Source organism: Canis aureus, chromosome 19, assembly GCF_053574225.1.
Source record: "Canis aureus isolate CA01 chromosome 19, VMU_Caureus_v.1.0, whole genome shotgun sequence".
Lineage (NCBI taxonomy): Eukaryota > Metazoa > Chordata > Mammalia > Carnivora > Canidae > Canis > Canis aureus.
This window is the reverse complement of record NC_135629.1, coordinates 21,760,939-21,777,423: the sequence shown is the minus strand read 5'-3', so window position 1 is coordinate 21,777,423 and position 16,485 is coordinate 21,760,939. Positions and strand designations below refer to the sequence as shown.

At 37.9% G+C, this 16,485-nt stretch overlaps 1 protein-coding gene across 5 annotated transcripts in view; it reads right to left on the bottom strand.

The window, feature by feature from the left end:
• Positions 1-16,485, bottom strand: part of FOXP1 (forkhead box P1) — a 375,887-nt gene that overhangs the window by 310,782 nt on the left and 48,620 nt on the right. For all 5 annotated transcript variants that reach the window (XM_077858065.1, XM_077858076.1, XM_077858071.1 and 2 more), the window contains exon 2: positions 13,069-13,129. The gene's annotated coding sequence lies outside the window, so the exon portion shown is untranslated. The remainder of the gene's footprint in view (positions 1-13,068; positions 13,130-16,485) is intronic.

The window sequence follows — 16,485 nt, the reverse complement described above, 5'->3', positions numbered from 1 at the left end:
CTCCTAAGATTCAAATGATAACAAAAAATGTTGTTATTCAGGACACCTGGGTGGCTCAGTGGTGAGCATCGCCTTTGGCTCAGGTTGTGATCCCATGGTCCTGGGATCGAGTCCCACATCAGGCTTCTTGAGAGGAGCCTGTTTCTCCCTCTGCCTGTGTCTCTCTGCCTCTTTCTCTGTGTCTCTCATGAATAAATAAATAAAATCTTTTAAAAAAAATGTTGATACTCATTGTTGGCAAAGTTGCAGTAAAATAAATACTCTCATTCAGTGTCAATAGGAGTGGAAATTGGTGCATTTTAAAAAATAAGATGACAAGACGTATGGAAAACCTGTAAGAATTCCATAAACTCTCTTTAAGTAATTTCCCCCTCTAGAATATATCTAAAGAAATAAAAAAAATTGACAAACACCTGTGCACAGATATGCCCAATGCAATAAAAATATTACAGAAAAACTGGAAACGATTTTCACACCCAATATTGAAGAACAGTTAATTAAATTGTATTACATGTGAAAGGATGATACAGTGTGTAATCATTTAAGATATCTTTAACAATACTTCATGACACGGGAAAATGCTCACCATGTAATATTAAATTTAAAAAAGAAACAATTTTATATAGTCAATATACAGCAATTTTGTTAAATATGTGTACGCTCAATGAAAAAAGAACGGCAGAAAATTTATGTTATTCTCAGGGTCAGGATTCTAAGTTATTTTTACTTTTATACTTGGTCTACTTTTCTATAATTTCAAATTCCCTATAATGAGCTAGTTTTACATGTGTAATCAGAAAACAAAATGAAGTTCGTGGGAATTTCCTACTCTATTTCTATTACTAATAACATAATAAGAATATAGCTAGTGACGTTCCCAATGACAATTCTATATTGGTCTTCATGTATTTTTATCCCACATAAGGAAATAAGGAGAGGATGTCAACCCCATTCCAGAGCTAGGAATAACAAGATCTTGGAGCCTAAGTAGCTCCAATCAAATTGACGGTGTGTACCTCAAAAAAACACAAGCAAAACACAATTATCCTTCCCTGTGCCTCAGCCCTGGATAAAACACACATCACATGAGAGGTGTTCATTTGTACGAATCAGTGAGATAAGGGCACTGGACACTGAAATTCTCAGGCTACGCATAACACAATGATTTATAAAACGCACAGTAGTAGTAAACTGGCAGGAGCATTCTACTTTTATATGTATCTTCATCAAATGGCCTTGTTTAAAAAAAAAAAAAAAAAAAAAACCTCAGCCTTCAGAACCAGATGACAGAGAGTGAGAGATGGGAGAGGGTGGAATCAGGAGCAAGGAGAAGAAGGAGCAGGAGTGGCAGCTCCAGTAGCTGGAAGAGGAGGGAAAGAGGAGATGAAGGTGAGAAGGAGAGGGAAAAGTGGGCATCTTCCGAGATGAACATCTTTATTTATTTTTGTTTGTTTGAGATGAAGGTATTTAGGTGACATTTCTCATAGTGATAAATACACAGAAATACTTGTAAGTGGTGTAATTTCCCTTAACATTGCTGGAAAAAAGACTGGAAATGAAAAAAAAAATGAAAAGTGCTGGAAATGAAATCTAAGATAAGGGTCATCTACATAAAACAAACATATTTTGGGTTTTTTAATAGTCAACTTTTTCATTGTCATATTTTAATAATTCCACTTGTTTGGAGCATCATATCATAAAAGGAAGGAAGAGGTGCAAGAGAAGACCAGGGGATTCCCAACACAGAGGGCTCCAATTATGCAGTGGCTTGGAGTTGTCATGTCTCTTTCCTGGATGTCAGTTTCATCTTCAGTAAATTACAAGGAAGAGACCAGAGAAGTCCCACATTCTTTGGTCCTCTCTGAAGTTATGAGATTACTACTTCACTGAATGGCCAACTAGGGGATTTTAGAACTAGATGGGGGTCATGGCCACAAAGTAGAGTGGCATACAGCTCAATTTTAAATACACAGTGAACCTCAGTGAACTCAAATATCTCTTGCCTAAACCATTAATGACATACGTCCTGCTGCAGTATGGTGAACGAGAGAAGAGAATTTAAATTTTTATACTCTAAAAGCTGTAAGTACATTTTAATTTTTCTGGGTAAACTGACTGAAATCCAACCAAAGCAAATTTTGGAGATGCAAATACAAACATAAAGCAATGGCTTGCTCTGGGGAAAGAGAAGGAGTGACGTTTGGGATAGTAAAGAGGGGATGAATAGCTAATCCTTGCAAGAACACAAAGTTCCTAGCTGCTTACAGGCTGAAAATCAAGTTGGGGACATGGGAAAATAACAAAAACGATTCAGATCAGAAAAAAAAAAAAAAAAAAAAAAAACCCTAGCAACTTAAAGTCTAGAAATTTTGAGATAAAAATTAATGCAAATTATACCTCACCAACTCATAGAAAATGCATACAGTTGACCTCAAGGAGTGATCATATATGGCTCAGTTTCATTTTAGTATTATCTAAAAGTAGAGGGAGAAACTAGATGATAATCTAAAATCTCAACATCATTTATAAAACTACTTTAAGAGGTTGAGCTATCTTGAGGTGCCTAACACAGACATCCTGGCCATCATGACTAACTGGAAAAAATCGGAAGCCCCACCATCGCAGTGATAGACAACACAACAACAGAAGTCACCAAAGTATCCTAAAATAAGATTTAGATATAACATGTAATGACTTGGAAAAATACTTGTGATACTGCAAGGGTAAAAATAGGAAACAAAATAGTGTGTGCAGGGCAAGCACATATAAACAAATCTACATATACAAAAATACTGGCAGGATATTGATAAAATGTTGAACTGGTTAGAGGTCGTCACCAGTGAAATTGTTCTTCCTACATTTTCTTCCTCTGAGAAGTACATTTATTATCTTCCACAAAGGGGGAACATTCCTACCTCATCCTGTGCCAACTTAATGGGATTTAGTACCTAAAGAGAGACAAAGCACACTTGTTATTATTTTACCTACAGTTTTCTAAATGCTTGAAGATTTGGGACCAGCCTAGAGATCTCGAGAATGTTAACTTTGTTTCAGAATTTTTCAATAAGCCAGAATCTTTGATGCTCTTATGAGTTGAGTTGAAAGGCAGACAAGCTCATCAAAGACTACCTATATTAGTATAAGGTGAAGGTGACAGACTGGCATGTGGCTCAAGCACAGACTAGTACTTTACTAATCTAGAGACCATGTTAACCACACCAAGCATGTGTTAATACTTCAGATGATTAAAACAACATATTTTATGTTAGAAATGTAAATACATCCCCCTTTTCCTCTGCCATTTCTTCATTTTCTTTCTTCCTTTCTTTTTTTGAGTCCAGTGTGGGGTGTGAGCTCACAACCTTGAGATCAAGACTCGAGCTGAGATCAAGAGTCGGACGCTTAACTGACTGAGCCACCCAGGTGCCATATCTGCCTTTTTTTTAAAACCTAGTACTATCTCAATTATTGGAGTAAAGAAAGAATTGAAAGGGGCAAAATGCACAGAATTCCTTTGTGTACCAGTTAATTTTTCTCTGATCACTTTCTGCAGGCTGTACTGTGACCAAATATCCCAGAGTTAGCCCCCTGTCCATGTGGGGCTGCACGGGGTGGGGTACACATAATGACCTTAACAAATCAGAGTGCCAAACAGGCACTATTCCTCGAAAAAGCATTCAAAATGCCTACCATAAGCACACTGGTAGTCATACAAAGCCAGTATATATTATGGAAGATTCAAATATTTTTGACTGGTTAAGGTTATGGATGACTTCCGTGTTGACAAACACAATCCTCAGTTCTTTGTCATCATCTCTTCTGACTTCTTTTTTTTTTTTTTAAGATTTTATTTATTTATTCATGAGAGACACAGAGAGAGAGGCAGAGACACAGGCAGAGGGAGAAGCAGGCTCCACGCAGGGAGCCCGATGTGGGACTTGATCCCGGGTCTCCAGGATCACGCCCTGAGCCAAAGGCAGATAGATGCTCAACCACTGAGGCACCCAGGCGTCCCCTCTTCTGACTTCTTAGCAACTTCTAATGCAGGTAACAATGCTGTCCTCCTTTTTTTCAAAAAAATTTTTTTTCACTAATTTATTTGGGAGAGACAGAGAGAGAGCACATGTAAGGAAGAGGGAGAAAGAAAGAAACCCAAGCAGACCCCACACTCAGTGTGGAGTCAGACGCAGGGCTCAATCTCACGACCCTGAGATCATGACTCAAGCAGAAACCAACAGTCTGGTGCTTAATCAACTAAGCCACTTAGGCAATTCAATGTTCTCTTCCTTTAAAATGCCATCAATGGGCTCCTGGTTCACTCAAATCCCCAAAATTTCCAGCCAGCTTTGCCTCTTTATTCTCTGCAACCTGTAATCAAATCTCTTAATGTTGGTGGTTGGCTTCAGAACTCACATCTTGGAGCCCTATTTTCCTCTACTTACACCCTTGGTGAGCTCACCCAGGTTCCTGCCTTCACATATTACTTACATGCTTATAAATTCTCAATTTATAGCCCTGGCTAGGACATTTCCAGATCCACATGCCCCAATGGCCATTTGACAGCTCTATCTGGTAAATAATCAACAGCTCAAAGCCCACATGTCTATAGCCTTACTCCTGACTTCCCCAGCTTTCCTCGTCTACCCCTGACAAAGACTCTGGGCTTGGCCCAACTTGAGTTGGGCTTCTGAACCCATCTGGGCACCTCCCTGTAAAATCCAGTTTTAGCAAGACCCCTGCTAAGTCTGTCTAATCACAAGCCCTCTACCACCTTCAGTATCTGACCACCACTGACATCTGCCTGGTTTCTTCATCCTCCATCAACACCCAGGTAGTATCTGATCACCCTGGCCTGTCTTCAGCAAGAGCCCTGTTAGGTCTGTGTAGCTCAGAGCTTCTGCTTACCCACAATGTTTCCTCGTGGTAATCTTCCATTCACTGACGCCCACTCTCTTCCCTGGCTATAAATTCCTCCTTGCCTGTGCTGTATTCAGAGTTGAGCCCAATCTCGCTCTCCCGTATAAAATCTCACTGGAGTGTTCCCAACACCTATTGTGACGGTCCTGAATAAAGTCTGCCTGACCATCTGTAACAAGTGAGATTAAATTTTTTTTTTCCTTTAATACCATCAGAGCTGTTCCCTATAGAGTCCCCTATTTCAGTTAATGGCAGCTCCAACCTTTCAGCAGTTCTATCACCCAAAACCTTCATCTTTGACTCTTTCCACCCACAAGCAATCCATCAGATGATACTATCCTATCATTCTGGACAAAAATCTTGGGAGTCATCCCTGATGCAACTCTTTCAAATTCCACATCTATTCCGCCAGGAAATCCTGTGGTTCTACCTTCAAATAAAAAGCAAATTTAACTATTTCTCACCACCTCTCCTGCCATCCCGATCCTGGCCATCATCCTAGCTCATCGGGATATTTACAGTGGCCTCCTAACAAGCCCCCCTCCCTATCACCCTGCTTTGTTCACCCACAGGTAAATTTCAGAATGGCTTCCAGAGTGATTCAGTCAAAGCAGGAGTCAGATCTTGACCCACCTGAAAGTCCATCGATCGTTCCCTATTTTACTAAAAGACTAAGACCCGGTGAGTCTACATGCCCTACTCAGTCTAACCCTGTAACTCCGTTGTTTTTGTTTTTGTTTTTACCAAAGTTTATTTACATATATTTTTTTAGTAATCTCTACAACCCAATGTGGGATTCAAACTCATGACCCCAAGATTAGGAGCTGCTTGCTCTTCTGATTGTGCCAGCCAGGCACCCGGCCCTGCTACTTCTTGACCTTGCTTCCGACTATTCTCCCCCTTCATGACTTGACTTCAGCCACAACAGCCAACTTGCTCTCTTTAGAGCAGGCTAGATCTTGGCTCAGGTGCTCCCGTGCTGCACAGTCAGACTTACACTGATTATTTACAGTTGGAACCCCTTCCTCAGGCAATTTGATCTCCCTTACCCAACTGTATTTTCTCCCCTGCACCTATCACCATGAATTCATATTTTACTTCCCTGCCTGTCCGTATCCCCTAGAACCATGGGCAGAGGGCCTGATAGTGGTGTCATTCACTGATATATTCCTCATCAACTTGAGCAAAGTGGTCCATTAGAAATATAACAGCTGCCACACATGTAATTGTAACCATACGGAAGCAGTTAAAATTCAGTTTAATAATTTATATTATTTAACCTAACACAACAAAAATATGATTTCAATGTGTAATCAATAAGGAATAATAACTCAAACATCTCACATCTTTTTTCCATACAAAGTCTTTTAAATACTTTGTCAAATTTACATTTAGAGCACATATAAGTTTGGGCTAATAGCACTGCAAACACGTGGCTAGTGGTTTCCACAGTGGATAGTGTAGGTTTAGTCTATTTTATTCTACTCTTTTGTATGCTTCTTTCATTTCTGAAAAATTCTTGGACAGCAATCCACTAAATTGATTTCCTAACCACAAAAGGGTCCCTATGCCCACTTTGAAAATCACTGTGCTAAAAAAAAAAAAAAAAAAAAAAAAAATCACTGTGCTAAATCAACTTTAAGGTATGTAATCTGTGATGACCAAATTTTGGGGCCCTTTCTCTGACCTCTAGGGACAGCTCAGGAACCTCTGAAAGTGAAATAGGACCCTCTGAAAGGGAAACAGACTTTCAGAGAAAAGAGGCCTGGAGGCTGCAGAATTAGGCTGCAGAATTAAAGTATCATGCCAATTCACAGAGTGAAATCACCGTCCATCCAATGACGCAAGACTTGTTTTTTTAATTAAAAGGGAATTTTAAATAACTCATCGCACTGTCAGATAATTAACAAAACATCTAATTACTTATAATTATATGCTACATACATACTAATATATAAAATTCAAGGGCAAATCTGCATGATTTCACACTTCAAAAAGAGCTACATTGGGACGGAGCAGAAAGACTTCAAGTTTTTTCATTCTTCTCCCCTCCCAGCCCACCACGCAAAGGCTACAGGAGTACAATAGTTCAGACCAAGGACAGAGAAGTACAAATTTAAATGATTAATCTTCATTTTTCAAATGCAAACTCCCACTCACCAGTAGTCTCTTCAAGAAGTTCTATAAACTTCAAATCCACACTCAACCCTGGATAGAAGGTCAACTTTTCAAATGGCCTCAAAATAAGGACTGCACCACCAATAGAACGTTTGTTCCTTGAAGGTTCTACATGTTATGAGATACGAGAAGGGTGACACAGTCAAGGTTAGCACAGATCTGCTACCTTAAACAGGGTTTTGTTTTTGTACAGCTAAGCTTCAAATTTCTTCCCTAGGTTTCTGAATTGCCAAAGTAAGGCAATACTTCCTACATCTCTCTGCTAAGCTGTTACGTTGTCACCTAAACTGAGAATCTCTTCCTAAGATACTCAAGGTGAGCAACTGGGATATTTGTGCCCTTGGCAGATGGGAGAACAAAAACATCATTTTTAAAAGATGAAGAAACCATTTGTTATTCGGTTTTGTATTTCTCATTGTTCACAGTGCAAAATATGGCTAGTTGATAATCACTGCAAAGATTGCCTTTACTACTAAATATGCCTTCATGTACATTTCAACAAGTGACTTCTGCTTGAAAACGAACTCTATTGAGCATATTTCTCTGGAAATCAATATTTAAAAAATTTTTTTTTCTTTGAAACTAACATTCAAGAGAAACAGCTCTTGTTTACAGAGTAACTTAGTTTAGCATTATGGTTAACAATGTTTAAAAACAGCTAAATTAAAATGCAAACATTTAAATTTTGAAGTTTAACTGTTGGGAGGCCAAATCAGCTCTATGAAAATATAAACAACATGAAAACAGTAATTTTTCCCCTAACTCCATCCCCTTTAAGAATATTTCAGGTCACCATTTTGTAGGGTTTAGGAGGAAGACCTTATACAACTCAGGTTGTAAGAGAGTTACAAATTTATTTATTTATTTTTTGATAGGTTCAAATTTAAATGCTTGGGATGAACCTTGAAGATATGCTAAGTGAAGGACGTCACTCACAAAAAAACCACACATAGTAGGATATGTCCCAAATAGGTCAACCTATGCAGACGGAAAGTAGATTAGTCTTTGTCAGGTGCTGAGTTGATGGGAGTGACTGTTAATGGTTAAGGGATCTCTTTCTGGGGTGCTGAAATGTTCTGAAATGAGACTGTGATGATAGTTGCAAACTCTAGGAATATACCCAAAGCCATCGAACGGTACACTTTTAAGTCGGTGAACTATATTGTGATATGAATTATATCTTAATAAAGCTAGTAACAAAATTAACATGCCTGATAATGATCAAAACAGCACTGGAATGAAAGATACAAGAAAATTAAGTTAAACTAACATAGCTTCCATTTAGCTAAAATACATTAAATCCCTGCTACCCTGGGTCTCTTCGTTATAGGCCACTTTCTCCCAGCAAACAATATTTGTCTTTCCTAACATTGGTCATCATCATTGTTCATAATCTGGGTATTCCCTGCTATAAAATAAACTCTATGAAGACAGAGACCATGTTCTTCTTATGTAGCACTATGATCTTAGCCACTAGCACACAATCATCAGTAAATATCTGCAGTAGGAATTTATGTATGCATATGGTATGTACTTCTGTATGAATGAATGAATGCATGAAATCATTGGACTGGGGCAATTCAACAATCAAGTTATTGTGTTCTCACTGTCCCCTTAAACCTGTTCTCCAATTCTCCCATGCTCCTGGACAACCTGGTAGATACTTTTCCCAGCAGCCACTGCAGTTTCCTGCTACCAGGCAACCATTATCTTACCAATTAAAGGTCAGTAGATGTGATGTGTGCAATTTCTAACTCCTTTGTATCAAAGAAAACTGCTTGCCTTGGACTTCCCCACTATGTTTCAACCATGTAAATAATGACAAAGTCCCAAGGTAGGAGAGCAAAAGAGAGAAAGAACCTGCCCAATTAAGCTAGACTGGTCAGACTGTTATATAAGAGAGAAGTAAACTTTTCTATGTAAGCCATTGTATGTTGGGGTCTCTATGCTGTATCAGCCTAGTCTTTACCCTATTAAACCCAGACATGGGTGAGTGAGGACAAGGGTGGGAGGCAGACAGGAAGGATTCAAATGCTTCACTGAATATACTAGTGATTCAGCTAGTGCGGTCATCTGGTGGCTCAATGAAGACACTGTTACGTCTATACAACAACTTGGTGAATTAATAATCACACAATTCAAAAGTGGAATGCTATAAAGCGGTCATTTTGAAATGGATTTAACTTTGAATGTTTTTGTCATTAAATATTTAAATCAAATAAATATAAACTTTCAAAAGAATCAATAGATATATTTTAAAGAGCCGAATAGCCATTTTACCTTTATTTGTAACCAAGATATAATCTGCAGTATGCAAGACACAATAAGTAGAGTCTATAAGGATGCTTTATACTCCTTGATCCAACAACAACAAAAAAAGCTCAAATTGGGAATAGAGGAAAATGCTAATGATTATACTTCCTTTTAGATTGTTTCTTAACTTTTTCACAAATAATTTGACCATAAAAAATAAATTAAAACAACAACAAAGACATTAACTAGCACATAAGATGTGAAGCTTAAAGATGCCTAAAATATTTTTTAAAAACCACTTAATTGTACTCTAAATGGGCTTGATGATCATCATCCACTCCCAATAATACCACTCAGAACTGATATAAGATGAATTTCACAAATTGGATTTGAATCTCAAGCAAAAATGCATTTAGGTGAAATGCCAATGTTGGGAGAAAGCAGAGAGAAAATGACATATAAACCTTTATTAAATCACCAAACTAAGGCAGCCATGATAAAAGGACATCAATATAAGTGTGACCTGAACAAGATGTCTTTTTAGGTCTAGTCTTGACATTCTACATGATCGTGGGTAAGTTACCAATCATCTCTGGGACCACCTTCCCAGTTTGTAAAGTAGGGATTATAATCATTGCTGCCTATCTCTCAAGAAAGCTAGCAACCAAACCCATTTTGTAAAGTGTTCAGATCCACTTGGAAGAAAATTGTTATATCGTTACCAAGTAAGATGACTGTTATTTATGACTCTTCAGACCTTTGAATCTAAATTTGAAAAATGGCTTCATCTGTTTTTCTGAATTTGCCTGGCCACTTTTATATTCATAACTAGTTTTTCCCATAGTGCCAATGTAGACATATTTATTTGCATCTATGCTGACTGTTAATGGTTCCCAGATTTCAAATGTGGGCATGACATTTACTGAGAAGTTCCTGGCATCTGAAATCTACCTCTTTTTGATGGTGTGGAGATGGCGCTGGTTTCCTCACGATCACTGGATACACAATCTTCTCTGGTTTTTCTGTTTTTTTGGTTTGCTTTTGAGGGGGAGGGAAAAAGAGAATCCTAAGCGACTCCTTGCTCAGCATGAGCCCAATGCAGGGCTAGATCCCACAACCCCGAGATCATGACCTGGGCCAAAATTAAGAGTAGGATGTTTAACCGATGAAGCCACCTGGGAATCCCACTCTTCTCTGTTTAAGGTTCATTCCCTGGGAAGAAACAGTAGCCCTTCCAGCCATTTTACAGATCTTTTTTTTTTTTTTTAATACATGTTTAATAAATTGTTTTTCCCTTCTATATGAGATCAAAATAAATAAGGATTCGTTTTTGAAGGATCTTTGAGCTGTTCAAAGGTAAAAAATTATATGTGATGTATTATTGAAGTCTCTATACATTAATTTCTAAAGAAAAAAATTAAATTTGAAATAGGGTCAAATAAGATGGAATTGATACTATAGAATAAAAAAATAAATAATCCAATGTTAATTGGGGGTAGGAAAAATGAAGTTTATTTAATAAGATCTCAATCACCAAAAGTTGGAGTGGAAAAAAACGATACAGAGATGGAGCAAAAATCTCTTACTCCGAGCTTCCTGGCAGTCAAGTTTAAAAGAAAAATTACATGAATTTGTTACTCAGCTTCCTTTGTGTCATGACAGGAGCCATCAGAAGGACAAAATTTTTCACTGTTCCTGAAATTTGACAAGGAGTTACTCATTTGCAGTATAACGTATAATATAACACACCATGTCCTTGACATTAATTATAAAGAAAGAATTTCTTCTCTCCCCATGGACTACTCTTAGTCAACACTAATGAAAAATCCTGGAACCTTTTTTCTTTTCTTCCCAAACTTGCCCCTATCTCATGATATTTTAAACTTTGAACAGTGTCACAGAATTGGAAACAAATCATCACACAAATTCAAATGTGCCCATTTACAGGTCATGGGTGTTAGCGTAGGCATTATAAAGACATCAAGCCAGAAGAAAAATAATTCATGCTTACAGGTGACTCCAAAGAAAACAATGACAACTGCTCAAGATGCCCTTATTTGAAGTTGTCGGGTAACAGAACTCTAGAGGTGAATATTTCATCTCTTCAACCATGTTTTCCACTTTGTTTAATCACAATTTTTAGCTCTGCTAGAAATCTCTGCTAGCTAATGGCACCAGATGAGTTAAACACCTGGCACAGTTTTGCATGAGGAACACCTTTGAGATCTCGCAGGGCTCACGGAGACCAGGAGACACAACTTCTAGCCGAGCTGAGTCACTGTGACAAAGACAGAATGACCCACAAAACAGAAAATATTTACTACAGAGCTCTTTACAGAGAAAGTTTGCAGATACCTGGAGTTAACTAAGCCTTCACTTTTAAGATCTGATAACTGGGTCTCCACAAAGGAAACTGCTTTGACTTGATAACCCCCAAAAAACTAGTTTGGATCAACCCTACTGGTGCTGCAGCCTATGAATGAGGCTGTCCTCCGTGGAGGACAATCAGGTGCTTCTCACAAAGGCTTAATTTAAACAACAAAGATGATGAAATGGAGCATTGTGGATTTTTTGCTTCCAATCAGAAATGCGCCAGAATGAAACCACAAAAACAAATCCATTCCTTTAAGAGGCGTTCTAGGGTCCCAAAAACGCTCAGTAAGATTAAAAAAAAAAAAAAATAGCGATCTAAGAATCTTCACACTGTAAAAGTCCACAAAAACCCAGAACACGTTCAACTAAAGAGTAGGAAGTCTCTACAAATGCATTAGCCTGATTTAGTCATATCTGAGTTAAGACTTTGTGCCACCAGGTCAGCAAGGAACCTGTTTTAATAGAGATGCAAATCTACTAAAGCAAATGAAGCTATTACTGGCCAAAATTCAAAAATAAACTGAAGATGCTACTTGAGAAACACCAGTCATTAAAGAGACCTGCAAGATTAACTTGTATAAGATGACCACTGCCCTCACTGGAGACATACCTTCGGAATCAAGAAAATATGTAGCATCCATAACGGTTTTAAGCAAAGTGCTTTTTGGTTCCCCCTCCCAAAAGTGAGTTTGAGAAAATTTAATTTAGCTTTAATTCATCAAGCTACATTAGTCTCTCTGAAAACTTCTAATTTCAAAATCAAATACTCATTTGATTTTCAAGCAAGGTCAAGAGAACAAGGCAGCCTAGTGCTGACATCACAGGGATATGCTCCACGCCGCTCAGCAGTTACATCAATGTGCCGTGTTGCTATGGTGCTTGACTATTAATTTCTGAAAGAAGGTGATTATAAAGCCGCCAGATGAACATCAATCGGATGACACCATTTCAGCACAGAACACTGACATGCGCTACTCATGTTTGCAGCAATTTTTATGAATCACCACTTCTGTGATGTGACTATTCCTTTCTAACTTTAAGCCCACCAAGTCAACAACCAAAAAAAATGTTTTTTAAATGTAAAAAAATAAAGTTCAGCTTCAACAAAGAGAGCAAAGTTTGTTAATATTTGGAGGAAATGCATCACTCTGTGGACCATTTCTTAAGGGCAGTCTTTTCGTTAACAATCTCCCCAAAACTTACTGTACTGCATACAGACTTACACACAAATACACACACACACATATTTGGTAGCCACGTAGATCAGAAAAGAATTGAATTAAGATATATCTGGAAGGAGGTAGATACAGGCCAAGATAGAATTCCACTAATCAGATGTGCATTTACCTTTTTTGGCTTCTGGAAAGCAATCTTCAGGTATAGTCACCTCAAAAGGTCACTTCTTACCCTGAAAACAAAAGACAACATCAAAGTCTGAATGTCAAGAGAGAGTAGCAACCACCTATTTGCCTGGAATAGATGCAAGAACAACAAAAGCGCTCCATTACAATTCATGGCAAACGACTTTCAGAGTAAATAAAAACAAGTCCCAGGACCACAGATCTGGTGCACAGGCCAGTGAGCTCCTCAAGACAACAAAAACAACGTGGGTGGAAAAAGTAAAGGCGAAACATTTTGAATTTTGCATATGAACTTTTTCTCATCGTGTCATCTATCAATTTATTTTCTTGTGCAATAATACGTGACTCATCGGCCTTTGTTTTTGGAAACCAGGCTGCTCCTTGAACGTGTCTCTGTTTAGTTAACATCCACATCTCTGATTTCATTAAAGCACAGACTTGTTTTTCCCCCCTTAGGAAGAGAGTGAATTCTTACAGACAAGATGCTTTATGCCACCCTGGACCTTTCCAAAGAATACAAGCACCAGGATCTTCAAGTTTGGGGAGGGGAAAGGGTTAATCAGTTGGTGAAAGCTGTTCACACTATGTTTTCCACTTAGCATATATCTACCAGATATACTAAGTTACATAAAAATGGTTTGTGTCAGATGAAATAAACAATTGAAACCAATCTCCCTAAAACACAAAGAAAGCCTGGAACATGTTTCATCCCACATCTACTCCTGCATCTGCATACTCTCTTATGCAAAACATTGTGTAACCCTCTAAGAAACATTACAAGCTGCCTCTTTCTGCCCCTGTAACTGGGATCAACATAAGGCACCAGTGAAAAGAAAAACATTTGTTTATTAATTTAGATCAAGTTACCGACAGGGTACAGGATTCAATCCACATCAGCTGACCAAATGCTCATGTGATTTTTTGTAAGATGCTAAGATCGTATCATCGTTTTGCTAAAATGTTAATATCCTTTTGCTCACTCTTCAGAACAATATGTAATGAAGTAGTTTTAATTTTATACAGAATATATCCCTGCTTATCCCTCTGCTGTCAGCCCTGAATGTGGAAAGGCAAACATTATTGAGAAGAGTTAAATCTTATTTCACAAGGGCTAAAATTTGAAAGTGGCACTTTGGTGAGTACTATCTTTGAGGAATTGATCTGAGGCCAATTTATGACATTTCCACAAGTAAGTATATGCAGATTCTTGCCATAAAGATTGGAAAAAAATGCAGGCTCTGAGTGAAATCGTAATTTTCGTGTTTACTGTAAGAGGAAATTGGAGGTTTTCACCATAAATGTTCACCATTTGGGTGGGGGAAAACCCTAGCTCTGGGACTTAAAATTACTATTTTGCAACCTGCCCCAAACCTTTTTGTTTTTACACAAAACAATTCAAATTGAAAATGAAAATTTTGAGATACACTGCTGATGTGTGTCCCCAGGATTGGTTTCTCTATTGGTGAGAACTCTTGTCACAGGGCACATGGTGCTAAGACAACAGGGAGCAGTGATGTTGGTGGGGTCCTCAGGGTAGTGGGGAGATCTGCAAAGCAGCCCAACTCCTCCCAAGTAAGAAGAGCTCATTAGATAGAGGGACAGCAATAATCTATACTCAATATTTCCATCTCACCACTTGGAGAATCTTAAATGGAAAGGAAGTGAACTACGGAAGATCCTACTGATTTCAAGGCGAGAACTGCCATTCTCCCTCCTTTTTACTTGAGATATCCTCCAATGTGGGTGCTCTGAACTAACATTCACAGTCATCTGTTGAGTTGCATTTGTTTTTGCATGTTTGGCAGTCAGATCTATAGTATTAGATTCTGCAATGTAGATGAGATGGCTATCATATAGGCCCAACAAACAAGTGGACCTTATGAAAATTTAATTTAAAAAAATAACCTACTGAAAATGCCTACTATGAAAAAAGTTATCTCCAGCCCTGTATTCCAACCTGCAGAAGGATTTCAGGGAAGAACTAGGCCTATTTCTCTATGCACCTGCCTACATAGTACAGTGTCTAAGTGAACAGAGCAGAAATACAAGCTGATTTACCCTCACAGATTTTACAAGTATAATTTTCCCCTAGGGAACCAAGATTATACAACTGACCCTCCAACTTATAATTACTAAAGCAATACAGAATTGGCTACATTTAATTTTTACTTATGAAAAAAAAAAGAAAAAAGAACTGGCAATGGGATACAAATCATTTTTTCCTCCATTGTGAAGTTCCATAAATTTTAATGCATAGGCACATTTGACCACTCATTAATTTATTTCTGTTGATTTTAGTTTTTAGTATACATTAGCCAAGTAATCTAAAAGATATTTTTCTAGCTTTGCAGAGAAAAGATTAATAGTTCAACAGCTGTTTGCCATCATGCTAAATTAAATGAAATGTGTCAATATAACAGACAAGAAAATTAGGGAGTAGTACTGGGGCCTGAGTCTGCATCATGACGAGCCTAGAAGAATCAGAAATCAACAACTAGCAGAACAACCCGCATTACTTTTTTTTTCCCAAAATGTAAAGCTTCCATTTACAAAATGGCTCACTATTTTTTTTTAACAATCACTTTTACTTATCAAGTATATCAACTAGTTACCTAAATGCTTACTCACCGCAGGAGCATCAAAACTAAAATTAAACGGTTATGTAAAGCTTTTAAGTTTCTTTCTAATATAAAAAGAAAAATATTCCCCTCCAGCCCACTCATCATCTTTAAATTGCTGTTACCATCTGAATTCCATTGTCTTTTCCCCTCTTTCTGAAGTTTCCTATTGGTTTTAGGTTTTAAAAGTGAGCCTAGGGATACAGTAAGTAGAAATGACTTATTTTCCTTCATGTCATTCTCTGTGTAGTTAAGACCCTGTGAACACTAGAACTGTCTCTGGTGTGGCTACCTCACTATTGTTTGCAAGAGCATTGTTCACCTGAATCTCTATGTTGACCATAAAGCTGAGCCAGACAGTAATCTTCAGCAGCAACCCACATCTTAGAAAACTTAAGGGACTCACCTCTTACTCTATTTTCCCAACCCCCACCCCTTAAGAATTTCCTCAAGGTGGACCTCTTTGGTCACCACATCGCTTCAATGTCACATTCTGTAGGGGTGTATTTTGCCCCTCATTTCATCCATGTAGCAAATAATACATAATGCTAACCAGTATGGCCTAGACAGAACCAAAGTCCAGGTAAACATGGAGGCTGCACTTCATTTCACAAGGTTGAAAATGAACAATATATGCTCTAGTTTTCCCACTAAGAGTATGTCCTCCCCTTTCTTCCATGGCAGCTAAAGAAAATGATCTGCATCAGGATTTCTGCATTATGTTTCATTTTATATGATTATGCGAAAGGGACTGTTAAGAATGACCAATGTTTTTCATCTTAACA